The 18320-nt window shown below is 35.7% G+C and overlaps 2 long non-coding RNA genes across 2 annotated transcripts; both read left to right on the top strand.

Moving 5' to 3' along the window:
* Positions 1 to 267: 267 nt before the first annotated feature.
* On the top strand, positions 268 to 2655 carry LOC108170150 (uncharacterized). The gene is made up of 4 exons (XR_011578602.1): positions 268 to 454; positions 996 to 1052; positions 1314 to 1559; positions 2167 to 2655. It is a non-coding gene; the product is annotated as an uncharacterized lncRNA (long non-coding RNA).
* Positions 2656 to 7566: 4911 nt separating this feature from the next.
* On the top strand, positions 7567 to 15344 carry LOC139193988 (uncharacterized). Its single transcript, XR_011578601.1, has 2 exons — positions 7567 to 7717; positions 14569 to 15344. It is a non-coding gene; the product is annotated as an uncharacterized lncRNA (long non-coding RNA).
* The last annotated feature ends 2976 nt before the right edge of the window (positions 15345 to 18320 follow it).

Genomic DNA, 18320 nt, shown 5'->3' with positions numbered 1-18320 from the left:
CTTCAAAATTAAAATGAAATTGGACTAGAACTAATAATGGCTTATAAAATTGGATTTATATTAAGTTTCCTCTTCTCCAAATTGGACTTCTCCCTCTCTTTTATGGTGCAAGTTTGGTTTCCCACCACCAAATTCAAAAACTTGGGTTTCCACCACCGCATTACACAATTGTGCCTACTAACTCTTATAATAATAATAATTAAAAATTAGTGTTATAATAATAATTGTGCCCACTACTTATAATAATAATTAAAATTCTATCCTATTTCTATCTCAGGTCCCTTCTATCTCTCAGTCCGTCTCACCCTCACTCTCCAAAATTTGAACGCCGCTCCACCGTCCAGTTCGAACCCACTCCTCCATTGAGTCCATCCACTTCAACACCGCTCATCAGTCCAGTTCAAAGGCATTCTTCCGGCAACACACACAGAGACACAAGAGGACCAAAATACATGTGAGGTTTCTTAAATTCAATTTTTCAATGGGTTTTTGTTCTTTAGGGTTTAGGGTCAAATTGGATGTGTATTTTGTCGAATATGGTTTATGGTTTGAGGACAGTGGGTTTCGGATTAGGAATCTAGGATGGGTGCAGGTCTTTGAGATTGGAAGGGTTTCAAGTTGGGTGTGCTCCGGTTTAGGGTGGGTGCAGGATCTGGAGGTCATTGGGAGGGTGGGTGGGTAACGGTTTATAGGTTTAGGTTTAGGTTTAGGGTGGGTGGATGCAACGGCTGCAACTTTTTTGCTTGGTATGAAATTGATAAATAGAACTAGGGTTGATTATGTTTATGTTTATGTTTATGAAATTGAAGTGCAGATTATGTTTATGTGGAATTGACAAATAGGATTGATTATGTAGTTTGAGTTTTCTCCTTTCGTTGATGTTGCAGATAAATTAGAATTTCGTTCTTATAAATTGTCAGAAAATGACTCCTACACCTTTTTTGCTTGCTGTCATCTAGAGAATGTAACTTTTGGCTATAACATATGTTTTGTAGAATCAGCTGCAACAGCTGCAGGATTTGCAGGGCCAGGCTCAGCAAAAGTTTCAGTCGGTAACTTTGTTGCTAGCTCCTTATATCCCTTTTTTCTTTCTTCTAGAGCCTGTATAACGAACCCTGATTATTATTTATTCATTTCTTGTTATCATCCCTTAGAAGATCTCTTATGTTTTTGTAAGGTTCTAGATGCTTCATTATTTACTCATTTCTTGTTATCGTTCTTGTTATCATCCGTTGCATTTCATATGATTCTCAGTAGCCTTTCTATCAATTGTAAACTAAAAATGTTGTAAACTTGATCTTTTCATATTCAAGATTTACTCAGCAAGAACTTGCGGCGTGTAAGCCAATTCTCACGCCACGATAGGTAGGTTTTATAGTATTGCATTCGATATCTCCTTAGTCAGGCCATCCACATTCGCATGTTAGATTTTTAGTTGAATTCTTGCCTTATCTCGTTGTGCGTGTGTGCACTTGTTCTTGCGGGTGATCTCAACATTCATGCTCGTAAGCACTGTATTCATTCCCATCGGAGTTGCTTCCCTTTTTGCTTCTCGAGATGTATGGCTAATTTAAACCCAATTCTCTGCATAATCTTTTTTTTTCTTTTCTAGTACTACATGTAGTTGATCAGGAAAATTATGCTTCTGTCAGGTTGTTGAAATTATTAATCGTTATGAAATTGATTGCATACCAATACCCGCTAGAATATGTTTACTAATATATGTTTACTGATCTTTAATTTTACTTCAAAAATGTTATCACCCTTTACCCACTAGAATTTTATTTCTAAAACTCCTCAAACAAAGTATCTTGGTGGTTTCATAATCGGATTGCTGAACAGAAAGTTTGTGTGATCAAGCATGTATCACTGTAATTGGGAATTTGTGGCCTTATACTGTTGTGTTGTTCTTGCAGTGTTTCAATGAACAAATTTTCCATGTCATTTCCATTATAATTAGAAACTAAAAGCATACATGATATTAATTTCAAATAGGGTCTTTAAAGTCTCTATTTTAGACTTGGGTATTTATGATTTTGATTCACATTGAAATGATCCAAGTTTGTTGTATGTAGTTGAAAAATTAGACCTTTGATTTTAAGGTTTGTGTAATTGTTCTATTTATGTTTAGGTAAAATTGTTGAAATTAGTTTAGTTGCTTTGCAGGGTTGTTTATTTGGATTTCTGGTGGGTGAATTTCAGTTTTCAGCTCTTCGGGCACCAACACTAGCAGCTGCATCATTTGGTTATAATCTTTGGAAAACTAAGCATTGGGGTATGTGTGTTTTTGCAAGAAAAACTAAAACTTTTTGTTGAGGATGAAGATTGATACTAATTGGGAGATGGATATACATTTTTTATGGTCAAATTTTTGTTAGAGATTGCTATTTGAGATTACTATCAACTCAAACATTTGTTTTTCTTATGATTTCTAAGCTTATAGATTAAAAATGTCAACTTCAATAACTTGGTATATGATCAAGTACAAGATTGGGGTAATGGCAAATTTAATGTTTGCTTTCTACAGTTTCTTATATTGCTCTATTGTTTTAGGCTGTATATGAAGTGTGAAGTGTTTATGCTTACTGAGTAAAGATGTTAATTAGGTCCTCTTGAGGAATACAGGGAATAAGCCTATGGGTGTTAACTTGGTTCTTTGATTGTTTCTCAAATGATAACACCAAATCTGAATGTTTACATGCATCTACAAAATATTTGATGTCATCTGCTAAGTACTAGGTTGCATTGCATCTTTGAAAAACTGTTAATCAGTTGACATATTAAACTTATTCATTAACTTTTGTTATCAAATTGTGAGTTTAACTGTAAACAAGTGCCAAACAGTAGAAAACAAGCCACCTAAAGATTAATAAATATATTAATTAGTTAATTTTGCAACTATTATTTCTCTCAACAACTGAAAAAATGGGTGCGCCTCAGTGGTATTACTATTTCGTTTTATTATGTGGTATTTGAATTTATGTTTTTTTTATAATATTTAACCTATTGGACACAATAATAAAATTTGTGCCAACATTGGATGAGAAAGTACTCTGACAGCATTGTCAGAATCGGGGCACAAAAGACCCTTAATTTGTGCTTGCATCTTTAGCACGAAACACGATATTGTGCCATTTGGCAAATGGTTACGTCCATAGAGGGCACATACAAAGATAGTAGCTGCATTGTTGCTATTGGTCTGTGAGCACAATTGTTGATGCTTTTTTGCCTCAAATGACACATATAATTTATTGTGTGCAGTGTTCATTTTTCTTGTAGTGAACATTTAGTTTAGATACCGTCAAGTTAACATGAAGCATGAAGTGTGCAGGTTTAGCTTATTTCCAAACTTAAGATACACCTGTTCTTTCTACATTGATTGTGAGAGATGATTGGAAAATAAATGCGTTTATCCTAGACTAAGACCTAGCTAATTAATCGACCCACCCACTCATAATCACTATTCCTTTTGGCGATATCTGAAATTAAAAATCATTAACAGTGGAGCATTTTTTTTAGCTGTTATTATGCATAACAATTTCCTAAAAACGCGAGCAAAAAGTTGTATAAAAAAGAGTATAAGATGATGTTTTTGTAGTGTCAGTGGCAACAATTTTTAAAGGGAAAATTAGGTTCACATCCTTCTTTTTGTTACTCCATTGATTAAAATCCTATTCATTTTCAATTTTTTATCAAGGTCCTTGGGTATTATAACATCATTAATTATTTGAATAATAAAATATTTTTATTTTTAAATATATTTCTTTAATGTTAAAAATGTTACAATTAGTATATTTATATTTATGGCTAAATTTTTTATCATATATTTTTATTTTTAGTTTGTACCTATTTTTAATTTGCAAATATTTTTTAATTTGTACCAATTTTCTTTTCATTTTTAATTTGTACTCATATATTAGTTTCTTTTTGTGCCCATATTTTTTAAAGTTTTATTTGTGTTTGTACCCATATGTATACCGCCACGTGACATTGTATATTTAATCAATGATAGAAAAATTACATATGGTATATTTATGTTTTATGCCTAAACTTTGTATCATATATTTATATTTTTAGTTTGTACCCACTTTTAATTTGCAACATTTTTTTAAAAAATTTAGTATTTTCTTTTTTATTTTTATTTTGTACCCATGTATTAATTTCTTTTAGCGCCTATATTTTTAAAAATTCATTTGTATTCATAATTTTTAATCTTTTATTTGTACCCTAATTTATTTATAATGTACTCATTCTTCTTTATTAATGTACCACTTTGTTATATGTGAAATGTACCAATTTTTTAACACTATGGATACATTCTTTTGCCATTTATTATTTCTTATTTTTACATAGTTTTTTTATCCATTTATTCAATCAAAATGTTTGAATTTTTTTATTGTAACCGTTTCTAATTGTATTATAATGAGGGATTTTAAATTCATAGGATTATAAATCTCATAAAATATTAAATAATTAATGTCAAAACTATAAAAATATAAATATTAATAGTAATATAATGAGGTGTACAAAGTCAATGGATCTTGATCAAACTTTGAATACTATTAAAGTTTTAATCAAAGAATGTTAAGGATTAGAGACCACATCCAAAATATCTTATTTTTAAAATTCCAAACATGAATGGCATCTAATGTCATGCTAAATAGTCTCATTGTTCATGTGACCTCCGAAAGTGATTATTTTTCAATGAACTCTAAGAACCACAGTTTTGCTATCAAAACTTGTAAGAAAAGTTCGGTACCTGTGAGTTCCCAAGAAGTTAGGCTCTCTCTTTCAGTCACAAATGACATTTTCATGGTTAAGTCGTGGACGTTATGGGGACTATGCGCGCCACTCAAATTAAAGGCAATATTGAAATGTGAGAGATTAGAAGTTTGCGGAGCAAGGAAAATTAAGAGTAAATTGTAGCAATGGTCTTTTAACTTTAACTCAATTGGAGGAATGATCCATCAACTAAAAATTCATTACCATTGGTCCCTCAACTCATCAAAACGTGCAAATATAGTCCCTCAACTAAAAACTCATTATCATTAGTCCCTCAATTTTAATCCAACTGAAGAAACCATGTAATTAGATGGACCCACCCTTCAAAACAAATAAGCAAAGAAAACCATGTAATTAGATGGACCTACCCCTCCCCTCCCCCCCCTCTCAAAACCCCGGACGTGGTGCCGGGACCTACCCCCCCCCCCCAAAAAAACCCGGGTGTGGTGCCGAGGGTACAGGATTTCTTAAAATTTTGATAGGAGCCATGGCATGGTTGCTTTATCATTAGGAATATGAGAATTGCCCCCCCCCGGCGGGCGCCCAAAACTCGAGCGCGGTGCCGGGGGTACAAGATTTCTTAAAATTAACTTTGATAAGCTTGTGATGAGCCATGGCGTGGTTGCTTTATCATTATGAATGAGAATGGTGATCCTATTGTTGCTGGTGCTAGAAGCTTGGGGGACAATACGATCTCTGTAGCTGAAAGCTTGGCGCCCAGAGATGCTCTTTAGATGGCTAGAAGCAGAGATTTAGAAAAATTATTGTGGAAGGCAATTCCAAATTAGTGTTTGACACCATCCATTGCCTTTCCAATGTGCCTTGGAGATTGAAGACTATTATGGACGACATTAAGAGATTGGTTGGATCCTTTGATGAGATTGCTGGAATCATGTCTTCAGATAAGCAAATTTCTTGGCCCATACTATCACCAGTATTGGGTTTCAGTTCAATAATTTCCATGTTTGGGACAATCTTTGCCCCCAAGTTGCTCATAGAGCCTTTACTTTTTATTGTAAACAAATTGGATGTTTTGGGGGCCACTCCCTTTAATGGTTACTCTTTTTCATTAAAAAAATTATTTTGTTCTTCACCACAACCATGAGCACTTTTTACACTTAGAATCGGTCACGTGATATCATTATTTTCAAATTGTGATATTGACTTTATTTTAGATGAATATAATTTAAAAATTAGATATATCAACTTTGTCTTCTACTCATATTATATTATGTGCAACCATTTATCTTGTGGCTCATATTTTCGATAACTATAAATAAATAAATAAAATTTTAAAAATAATAAAAATCCTTTGTAATCACTACAATCTAACAGCTGTTAATGAGGAACATATGCCTTAAAATGTCCAGAGTACGTCAATAACCTAAACCCACGTCGCCAGTATTCAGAAATATGTGCTAATATGGACACCTTAAATGTAAAGGTACCTTTTTTAGATGAAAATGAAACCTGAAAACCCTAATCTGTTTGGCTGCTGAGAAAGTTCGATTGAGAGAAATATCAAGTGAAAAACTCTGATTTTGTATTAATGAATCATGATTACAATGAATCGTATATATGGCTAAAGAGAAACAGTCTTTATCTGTTAACAAATATAACAAACAAGTTATTATAATTTTGGATGTTTTCACTTTCTAAAAAGGAACTAGATAGTATGTACTGAATGAAAATTACTATTGATGTTGAAATTAACTCCCCATGAGAACCACAATTTTCATGATAATAAATTTACAAGCGAGACAGATATGAATTTTGGGGAAAGTAAGAGACTAGTATGGGAGATTCCGATGACGATGATTTTGACGACTTGTTTTTCTTGGATTTCTTTGAAGAGGGCACTTTTTCACTTGTGGAGCCTATTGCTTCATCGGAGACCTGGGAAGATGGCATGAAGCAATTGAGAAATGTTGAGAAAACCGCCATTGTGCCTACGCTTTGGACCTTTTTCACTCGATTGAGACCTTGTATTACACTAAAAAGTTAATCATGTTACTATTCACTTTACTCTTTGTTTTGTTTTTATCGTTAAAACTCAAAATTTTCAAGCTCTTTTCATTAATTTTCCTCCTACTTAATCATTAATATAGTAAAGCTAGACTGAAAGATCACCGTTGGTGCTCTCTCTCTCTCTCTCTCAGGTCAATTGACGGTTTGATTCTTTGAATTCATAGTTGCGTTGTTTTATGAACTTGTAAGAAGTAAGTCAGTATTAAAAGAAAAGGGTTATTTAGCTAAATTTCAATAATTTTTTTACTAATTAGCCATATATTAATAGTTATTTTTTTGTAACATAATCAATGAAATAATTATAAATAGATCAGTGAAGCATGTCACATAAGTATAAGGAAAGGGATTCTCTCCGGATTTTTTTCACCAAATCCACCTAATCAATCAATTCAGTCCTTAAAATTTGATCAACAACTACATATAGAGGACATCTTTAAAAGTTATAATAATTTTAGCTGTCTGATCAAATTTTAAGAATCTAAATTAAGTGATTAGGTAAATTTAATGAAAGAAATCCTAAAAAGATCCCTTTCTTAAATTTAGGATAGTTAGATAATAATTATTATACGCTTCTCTATTCACTTTATTCTTTTCCTCATCTTCTCAGCTCTCTCATCTTTATCTAGTCTATTCTAACCGTCTAACTTGACTTTTCCTCCATTCTCTCTCTTCACCTCTTTCGTCCATCTCTCCTTTCTTCTTTCCATCTCTCTCTAATAGTAATAATATACCCAACATATATTATTCATTCTCTCCATGCAACCTAATCTTCATGGAGTTAATTAAGCAAATTAGCAACATCACTAGTAGCTGCTTTTTCTCGGTTTCATCTGCAAATCTTGGAGCTGTGGGATTTGTTGCTTCTGAGAGTTCCAATGCCATTACTTCTGACTCAATGGACCTTCACGTAAGTAAATTTAAACTGTTTATCAGATACAATATACAAGTGGACATATTTTTTACATCTGTAATTTTGCATTCCTCATTGTACATCTCCTTTTCAGTTAGTAAGGTTTAGTTGAAATATTTGTTTGATTTTAGCGTAGGGCATGGTCGGACATATTCAATATTTTGTTCTCTCAGACAGGCTCCCTCCCAATTAATCAGCCAATTGAATATATATTTAGAGATAACAAAAGGTCTTAGGTGGCTCATACCTCACCAACAGCTTAGCTGATCAGTGACTATGACATAATGATTGACACGATTCTTTTAAGAACCATCAATGACCTCCACAAGATCATAAACCGGATGGTGGCGGCGGGGTTCAGGAAAGAGTGGTCGTACATCAGCATCTTGAGAATCAGGAAACGAACACTGCAACGCAGAGTCTAAATCCAAATTAAAAAAAAAACAGGAGTCGTACAAGGTGTGAAGCAGAGGTGGCGTGTGAGTGATGGAAAAAAAAATTAAAAAAATTAAAAAAAACCAAAACTAGGAGTACAGACACTACAACTCAATGTTTGAATTCAAATGTAAAAAATAAAATATGAACGAACATTACGTTACAGTGTTTGAATCCAAATCTAAAAAACAAGAGGCACGGGAGGTGTGAAACGTAGGTGATGTGTGAGGAATGGAAAAACGAACCAGTAAATGGACATTACAACATAACAACTAAATCCATATGCAAAAAACAGAACCAGGAAACAGACACTACGTTGAAGTGTCTAAATCTAAATGTAAAAGTGGCTCATAGTGTGAAGCATAGGTAAGAAGGATGAAGTTCAAAAGTGTGATCCAAGCGAAGAGACTATCAATGGTTAAAACAAAAGCCATGTGTAAAAAGATTAAATCAGTTGATATACATATAGTTAGTTAGTTGGAATCTGGAAAGGTTAGATATTTGGTTAGAAGAAGTTAGTTGAGATAAGGAGGTTATGAATTACTTGCTTCCTAAGTCTTGTAGCTAAACACATATATAAGTGAGGATTGTAAATCATATGGAATTAATGAAGAAAGCTTATATCTGATATACATCTCTATCTCTTTTCTCTCTCTGTTCAATTGGTTCTACTTCTCTCAGTAAAACTATCTTAACATGGTATCATCGCCGGACGATCCGGTGCTTCCGCTTCCAACACATTTTCTTCTCTTCTCTACCCTCTAGTTTGCATCTTTCTGTGATATTTGGCGTTGGATACATACCAGTCGCTTCGACAGTTGGATTCTTCTCTTCTGCCCACCAACTGTTTGTTCAAAAGTCTCAATCAAAGTTCGTCACGAAATCTGCAAAATGGTCACTGCTGCTCAATTGCAAATTGTTCAGTCTCCTATCACCGGTCTCCTCTCCACCGTCTCTACTTCTGTTACAGTCAAACTCGACGATTCAAACTATCTTACATGGAGCTTTCAAGTTCGATTGCTTCTGGAAAGTCATGGCATTATGGGGTTTATTGATGGTTCACGAAAATGTCCACAAAGATTCAATGAAGATTCTAACACTAAAGGGATTGAAACTGATGACTATTTAGTCTGGAAAATGCACGATCGTGGACTAATGCAATTGCTCATCGCCACATTATCAACGACTGCCATTTCTTGTATCATTGGGTGCCAGAGTTCTGCAGAGATGTGGTTGAATCTTACTGAGCGTTTTTCTGCAGTGACAAAAGCTACAATCTTTCAGATGAAGACAGAGCTTCAGAATATCAAGAAAGGGTCTGAATCCGTTTCTGTTTATCTTCAAAAGATTAAAGATGCAAGGGATCATCTTGCTGCAGCTGGAGTTCTATTTGATGATAAAGATATCATTATTCTTGCATTGAAAGGATTACCTTCATATTTCAACACAATTCGATGTGTGATCAGAGGACGGGAAAATGGAATATCTCTCAAAGATTTTAGGTCTCAACTTTTGGCAGAAGAAGCAATCATCAATCAATCTTTTGACAGTTCTCCGAGTTTATCCTTTGGTAGTGCTATGGCTGCTGGCATTCCATCTGACAAAGGGAAGGCACTTGCTCTTGACCAAGATCAACCCAAACCTTCTTCTGATCATTCCTTCAAATACAATGGAGGACCAAGTTCTGCTAGTCATAGTCAAGGTTCTGCTCCCAGTAGTGGATCGTATAACACTTTCAATGGTGGCTATCACACTTATGGTAAAGGGAGTTCTTTCAGAGGCAGAGGGAAAGGCCGTTTTCAGTACAATTCAACTCCAAGATTTTCTAATGGTAATCTCGGTACTCTTGGTACTCCAAAACCATACCAGTCCTACTGCCCGGATCACCCATCAGAAATCCCTACCTGTCAAATATGCAACAAAAAGGGTCATGTTGCTGCAGATTGCTTCCAAAGACATAACAACACTGCCTCGAACTTTCCTATTCAATGTCAGATATGTTGGAAATATGGACACTCCGCCCTTCAATGCTATCATAGGAGTAATTTTGCCTATCAAGGGCGGCCCCCAACTCCTAATCTCACCGCTATGCATGCAAATCATCAACCTTCAGCACCAACTGAGCAGTTTTGGATTGCAGATACTAGGGCTACATCACACATGACCTCTGAATTGGCGAACCTGGATCTATCTACTCTTTATCAAGGGTCTGATACAATTACTACTGCTAGTGGCGCAGGTTTGCATATTTCCAATATTGGCACTTCTAAATTGGTTGTCCCACATCATTCTCTCACTCTCAAGAATGTTTTACATGTTCCAAAGCTTTCCCAGCATTTGTTATCAATTTATCAACTTTGCAAGGACAATAAGTGCCGATTCATTTGTGATGATGTTTCTTTTTGGGTTCAAGACAAATCCACAGGGAAAATCCTCCTCCAGGGGCTATGTAAAGCTAGTTACTATCCTATTCCCTTCATCACATCCCATAAGCAGTCATCCTCATCATCTGCATCTCATTCATGTTTCCTTGCAAAACCAGTTCATTCAAGTATATGGCACAAAAGGCTAGGGCACACATCCAACGCAATTACTTCTACAATCCTACATCAATCTCAAGTTCCTGCATCATTAGATACATGTTCATCACCTTGTACACCATGTTTAAAGGGCAAATTTACCAAATTACCTTTTAATTTTCCTGTACCTAAATTTGTACACCCTTTACAGAAAATCCACAGTGATGTATGGGGCCCTGCTCCTTTGCTATCCTATGAAGGATTTCGATACTATGTAACCTTCATAGATGATTGTACTCGTTATACATGGATTTTTCCATTACGAAATAAAACAGAAGTTTTTGCAACATTTGTTCAGTTTCATGCTTATTTGAGTACCCAATTTTCTGCTGTGGTAAAAATATTCCAAAGTGATGGTGGTGGTGAATATACAAGTAATAAGTTTCAACAGTTTTTGGCACAACATGGCATTTTACATCACAAATCATGTCCATATACACCTGAACAGAACGGTATGGCAGAAATGAAACATAGGCACATTGTTGAAACTGCAATCACCCTTCTTCAAACTGCACACCTGCCTAACCAATTTTGGGTTCATGCTTGTGTTACTGCTTCTTATCTGATCAATCGAATGCCATGTGCTTTATTACATATGCAATCACCCTTTCAAATGCTATATCACACTGTTCCTGACATTAAACATATCCGGGTCTTTGGTTGTGCATGTTTTCCTCTGCTAAAACCATACAATACCTCTAAATTTCAGCCTAAAACAGCCACTTGTGTGTTTTTGGGATATGCTAGTCAATACAAGGGATACATATGTCTAGATATTATTACTGGAAAATTATATGTCTCTCGACATGTTTTGTTTGATGAAACTAATTTTCCATACTCAAATCCCATATTTGCTTCTGCTCAAATGTTTCCTGCATCATCTCAGTTACATTCATCACAAAGTCCAGTGCATTCACCACAGTTAACACCAATCATTACCTTATCAAATCAGGTATCATCACCCTCATCTCATTCATTATCATCTCAGACCACAGAATCTTTGCCTATGCATTCATCTAGTGCTTCAGAATCTTTTTCTGCATCTCGAGCCTCAGAATCATTGGATACAGTTGCATCTCGAGCCTCAGAGTCCATTTCTTTACCTTCACATGAACACACTGCAGTACATACACCCAGAGACTTGTCACCAAGTCCCATGCCCTTATCTAGTGTCGGTACACAGCCCCCTATTCCTGTGGATCCTGATTTCCATCCTGATAGCCTCAGTGTGGTTTTACCTATACCATTGAATGTTCATCCTATGCAGACCAGGTCGAAGAATGGGGTGTTCAAACCAAAAGTGTTTTTAGCCACAGTTACTGCTGAACCTAAAACATTTAAACATGCAGCCCCGATTCCTGAATGACAGAATGCAATGAAAGAGGAAATAACAGCTCTTCATTCTCAAAAGACTTGGACTTTGGTACCCTTACCTCCTGATAAGAATTTAGTTGGGTGTAAATGGATTTACAAAATCAAGAAACATGCAGATAGGTCTGTGGCACGGTATAAGGCAAGGCTTGTTGCACAGGGATATAGTCAAGAAGAGGGGGTTGATTACTTAGAGACTTTTAGTCCGGTAGTGAAACCTACGACTATATGACTGATTTTTGCCTTAGCTGCTCAATTCAAGTGGACTCTTAGGCAGTTAGATGTTAAAAACGCCTTTCTCCGTGGCATTCTTCAAGATGAAGTGTATATGGCGCAGCCTCCGGGGTTTGAAAGTACAACACAACCCTCAGACTATGTTTGCAAACTTCACAAATCGTTATATGGTCTAAAGCAGGCTCCTCGCGCCTGGAATGAACGATTTACCAGTTTCTTACCAAGTTTGGGCTTTCAGGTGTCCCCGGCGGATCCGTCTTTGTTTGTACAATAGTCTACACAGGGCACTGTGCTATTGCTTTTGTATGTTGATGATGTAATTGTCACAGGCAGTAGCTCCCATTTGATCAACCAAGTCATCATTGCATTTACTGCCGAATTTGAAATGTCGGATTTGGGATTATTGCACTATTTTTTGGGCTTGGAGATTAGTTATACTTCAGAAGGTTTATTTGTGTCCCAGACAAAGTATATTCATGAGCTCGTTGATAAAGTTGATCTTCAGGACTTCAAACCGTGTGTTACACCATGTCTACCATATCATCGGCTCCTCAAGGATGATGGGCAGCCTTATACTCGGCCTGAACAATATCGGAGTGTTGTTGGTGCTCTCCAATATCTTACTTTTACACGTCCCGACATAGCTTTTGCAGTCAACCAAGCTTGTCAATTTATGCACAATCCCATGATTTCTCATGTCATTGTGGTTAAGATGATCCTTCGGTATCTCAAAGGGACATCTACCTATGGTATACATTTTAAGCCAGGTCCGATACATCTGCAAGCTTATAGTGATGTAAATTGGGCAGGTGACCCAAATGATCGAAGATCTACTTCAGGTTTTGTAGTGTTTCTTGGTTCCAATCCTATATCATGGGCATCCAAGAAGCAACATACCGTCTCTCGTTCATCCACCGAAGCTGAGTATCGAGCCCTGGCTATCACAGCTGCTGAACTTGCCTGGATTCGCCAACTTTTATGTGATATGCATGTCCCCGTGTACTCCTCTCCCATGATCTTTTGTGACAATGTTTCAGTTATTGCCCTTTCGACAAATCCTATCTTTCATGCTAAATCCAAGCACATTGAGATCGACTATCATTTTATCCGAGAGAGGGTCACTCGAGGTGATCTTCAGGTTCAACATGTGTCTTCCTCAGATCAATATGCCGATATCCTCACAAAGGGTTTGTCTGCACCTTTGTTTCAGCACCATTGCAGCAATCTGATGCTTAGTGCACTAGAGCATCAGCTTGAGGGGGAATGTAAGAAGGATGAAGTTCAAAAGTGTGATCCAAGTGAAGAGACTATCAATGGTTAAAACAAAAGCCATGTGTCAAAAGATTAAATCAGTTGATATACATATAGTTAGTTAGTTGGAATCTGGAGAGGTTAGATATTTGGTTAGAAGAAGTTAGTTGAGATAAGGAGGTTATGAATTACTTGCTTCCTAAGTCTTGTAGCTAAACACATATATAAGTGAGGATTGTAAATCATATGGAATTAATGAAGAAAGCTTATATCTGATATACATCTCTATCTCTTTTCTCTCTCTGTTCAATTGGTTCTACTTCTCTCAGTAAAACTATCTTAACAGGTAAGTGATGTAAAAAAAAACATATCCAGGAAAATGACACTGCAACGTAGTGTCTGAATTCAAATGTAAAAAACAAAACCAGAAAATTGACACTACGTTGAAGTGTCTGAATCTGTATTGACCTATTTCAAAATATAAAAAATATGAGAAAGGGGGTGTAAGTTGAAGTGAGTGTCAGATGTAGTGGCAGATTTTATAATTTTTGTTTATTTTAAATAATTTAAGTATCACAATATATGATTAACTTAATTATAATTAACATAAATATTATTAATATTAATTTTTTTATTAATTTTATACAAAATCACCCAAAAAGAAAATTAGATGTGAATTTCGACATCTCTTCTGGGTTCTGAGAGGACCACTTCTGGTGCAAAGGTAATGAGGTAAGTTTGAATCTAATTTCAAACACGCGCATACAGTATCACTAATTAATTGAAATTTCTTATTACTTTAAAAAGATTATTTCTTTATATAGTATTACTTTGGAGAGGTTTTACTGTATTACTAATTAACCTAAACATCAAACGCATAATTTAAACAATACAAACCAAAGATATTTTATTTAAACATGCAAACTGGTATTCCCAGTACTTGTCTTTGAATGATCATGAATTCTTCCTTGGGTTCAGTCTGCCTTGCTGCTTGTCAAACTGGTATCCATGCATGCCACCTCCTGCTCAGAGTTAGTGACGCCGTCGCAAAATGATTTCGATATGTTCAACATGATGATACCTTCTTCGATCGATTCAATAGTACTCAAAATTCTTGCATTAGACAAAGTATTACAACTTTATAAGCGAGAGAGACACGAATTTTGGGGGAAGTAAGAAATGAGTATGGGAGCTCCCGATGAGGATGACGACAACGATTGTGATTTTCTTTCCTCAGAGTCTTTTAAAGAAAGCTCTTTTCCGCTGCTTTTAGACAATCGTGAATCATCAGAGACCTGCGACGATGCAGATGGACAGAAGCAATTGAGAAAAGCTGAGAGCATGGCCATTCCTGTACTGCTGTGATCGGTTTTGACTTGGATGAGGCTGCTTAGCAAAGTAGAAATGGATGGGAAATGAATAACAAAAAGTGAGAGAGATGGGATGAGTATAATGTAGGTATAAGTTGTTTTGGGTTGTTGATTAGCTAGTATATGCTTGCTCAATATTTATAGTGATATAGAAATGTGACTTTCTTTCTTTATTGACTTGAAGGCAAGAAAAACAATTACCCGGAAATGTGGAAGTTTTTTTTATGACTTTCTCCATTAACTTGCAAAGCAAGGAAAATGTGAAGGTTCTGTAAACTTGGTTGTTAGTAATAGTAGGTCTTGCGAAGGTGGCTGCTTTGACCAGACAAAGGACTCCATGTAGATTGACAAGAAAATACGTTGAAACGTGTCAAATTAATATTAAAACTATGCTTGTTTGTGTGGAGGAGGATTCTCTCCCCTCTTATTCACATCCCCTTCCCTCACATTCTCTCACATATTATTTTTTGTCTTAATGTCTCTATAAAAAAATCAATATAAGATGTTGACGTGGCTAAATCGTAACTGTTCAAATAGGAGGGGAGGGAGGAGAGAGATTATGAGGGGAGATAATCATCCTCCTTTTTGTGTATAAACAAAAATGTCATGTTAAAGAAACTATTTTTTTTTAATTATGTTTTTATACATCAAGTGATGTGGTTGTTGACCTTCTTTTATTTTTTTAAAGAGAGATTATATTTACACACCCTAAGAGCAAGTCCACTAGAGGACTTTTTGCCCAGCACCCAGCCGAAAAAATAGGCCAGGACCAAGTGAATTTGCTCCAGCCGACCCAATTGACTGGCACCCAGCCCATGCCAGTCCACAGGCCGGCCTAAAATCGACAGACCTTGGGACCGGCCTATCTGATGCCATGGTGACGCCAGCATGGCGTCCGAAGGAAGTTTGAACTGGAGGCCGTCTCCCGTCGACCTCGTGAACGCCACCGGCCGCTTCGTCTTCCTGTACTCCATTCACAACAACGAGTCCGTGTGCTCTTGCGCCGTCCGGATCTTGTCCGGGTCCCGCTTCAGAAACCTGACGGCCACGAACACCTTGTTGAGGTGGTCCAAGTTGAGCTCCGCGATCGTGCGGTGAAGGTTGAAGCCCTGGGTGTCGAGGTCTTGTGGAAAGGAAGAAAGAAGAAAGCAGAAAAAATAAATGATAAAGAAAGGACTGGAAAGGGAAAGGAAGAAAGAAGAAATAATAAATAATAAATTAAATAATAAAATATTAATTGATATGAATAAAATAATATAATATTAGATAGGCTGGGTGCCAGCGTATTTTTAGGGATGGAGATGCTTTTGCCTATTACTGTTTATTGGGGTCTATTACTGTTCACTTGAGTGGATAAATGCGTTGGGTGCTGGCACAAAGTCTTCAGGGTGGACTTGCTCTAAATTACTTCTTCCACATCTTTTTTATTTTTTAATATTTTCTGCACACCACTAACACTTGATAGAAAAATATTATAAAATTAAAAGGATATGGGTGAAGTAATTTGAGGTATGTGAATATAATTTTTTTTTTTAATTATGAAGTCTTACTTTATTGCCACATTCCGTAAAATACAAAATATAATTTTAAAAAAAATGGTATACTTAACATTTTTCTAAACGTAATTTAAAGTGGGAGAGAAATCGGTCATGTAACTGTAAATCCTATTATTTAATTGACATTATTCAAAGCAGAGAAAGGAAGAACTGTGTCTGTGTGTCCCCTTGACTCATTTTGTCATGGTTAATAGTCACAGACGACATTTTCATGGTTGTGGACATTATGGGGACCATGCGCGCCATTCCAATTAAAAGCAATATTGAAACGTGAGAGATAAATAGTTGCGGGGCAAGGGATTGAAATGGTGCACTTCCAACAGTTGATGACACAAAAAGTTGATAATCAAATGCAACACTTTTAGCTCCGTTCAACTGTTAGTCTGTTAATATTTAAGTGCCACTTGGTTACACGAGATCAAGAAAGTTAAAATATTAGGAACCAGCAAGTATCAATAGCTTCGACTTGGAGAGCAAGAAGACAGGGACCGTTTAATAAAGTCAATATTAGGAACCAGCAAGTATCAATAGCTTCAAATGGTGTGGTTCCTACCATCCTCAAGATTTTCTTCTTTTCCATAAACAGTTTTTTGATATATTTGTTACTTAGTTACGTAATATTATTATTTCACTTAAATTATAATATATGAATTCGATTTTTTATTAATATACTTTAAAAATAAGACATATCAACTATGTCATCTATCTTTATTATAATACATGCATTGATATATTATGTTCATTGTATATCTTTGGATACATATATAAAAAAATTTGCTTTACCACAACGTAATCTTTGAAGAATAAATCGTTCTTTTGAAATTTCCAAAGTAAATCAATAACCTAAATTCGAGGGGCAATACTCCAAAAGGACGCCTTTAAATGTAGAAGTACCTTTTGTAGATGCAAATATGAAAACCCTAACCTGTTTGGTTGCTAGGAAAGTTCAATTGTGAGAAAAGTAAACCGAAAAACTCTGATTTTGTATTAATAAATCATGTTTACAATGAATCGTATACTATAACTAAAGAGAAATAGTCTTCTCTTTTAACAAATATAAAAATGTAATTATTATAATTCTGTACGTTTTCACTTGCTTAAAAGGAAGATCGAACATACTGAATGAGAAATATTATCGATCTCGAAATTATTCCATATGATCCAAAACTTCCGTATTACTTTACATGAGATTTACAAGCGAGACATATACGAATTTTGGGGGAAGTAAGAGACTAATATGGGAGCTCCCGATGACGATGATTTTGACTTGCTTTTCTTGGAATCCTTTGAAGAAGGCACTGTTGCACTTGCAGAGCCAGCTGCCGCTGCATCGGAGACCTGTGACGATGGCATGAAGCATTTGAGAAAAGTTGAGAAAACCGCCATTGTATCTTCGCTTCGGACCCCTTGTATTTCTTTTTTTCGATCAATATAAACTCTTAGAAAGAGCAAGGTGACGTAACTGTTTGTGGTTTCTTGCTTTAGTCTTCAATTAGCTGAGGAAACTGAGAGATGTATATATAGATAATGAGAGTAGTTCAATAGTTGTTAAGTACGTTGTGGTTATGTCCTTGATTCATTTATAGATAGAAATGGGAAAATATATGTAGATTAACTTGCAGGGCAAGGAAGATGGCTTTGTCCCCTTCACTGAAATCACCACCTCACGCTTTGACTGGCGATTAAACATGGGAAGAAAGTACGTTGAAATTTCAATGCCGATTAAGTTGACAAGTAACATAAGGTATAGCTGAGAGGCATCTGTCTGATATGATCTATTTTTTATTACAAAAATATATATTTA

This window comes from Malus domestica, chromosome 02, assembly GCF_042453785.1.
Source record: "Malus domestica chromosome 02, GDT2T_hap1".
NCBI classification, from domain to species: Eukaryota; Viridiplantae; Streptophyta; class Magnoliopsida; order Rosales; family Rosaceae; genus Malus; species Malus domestica.
The sequence above is the reverse complement of the archived record's forward strand: the minus strand, read 5'-3'. Positions and strand labels throughout refer to the sequence as shown.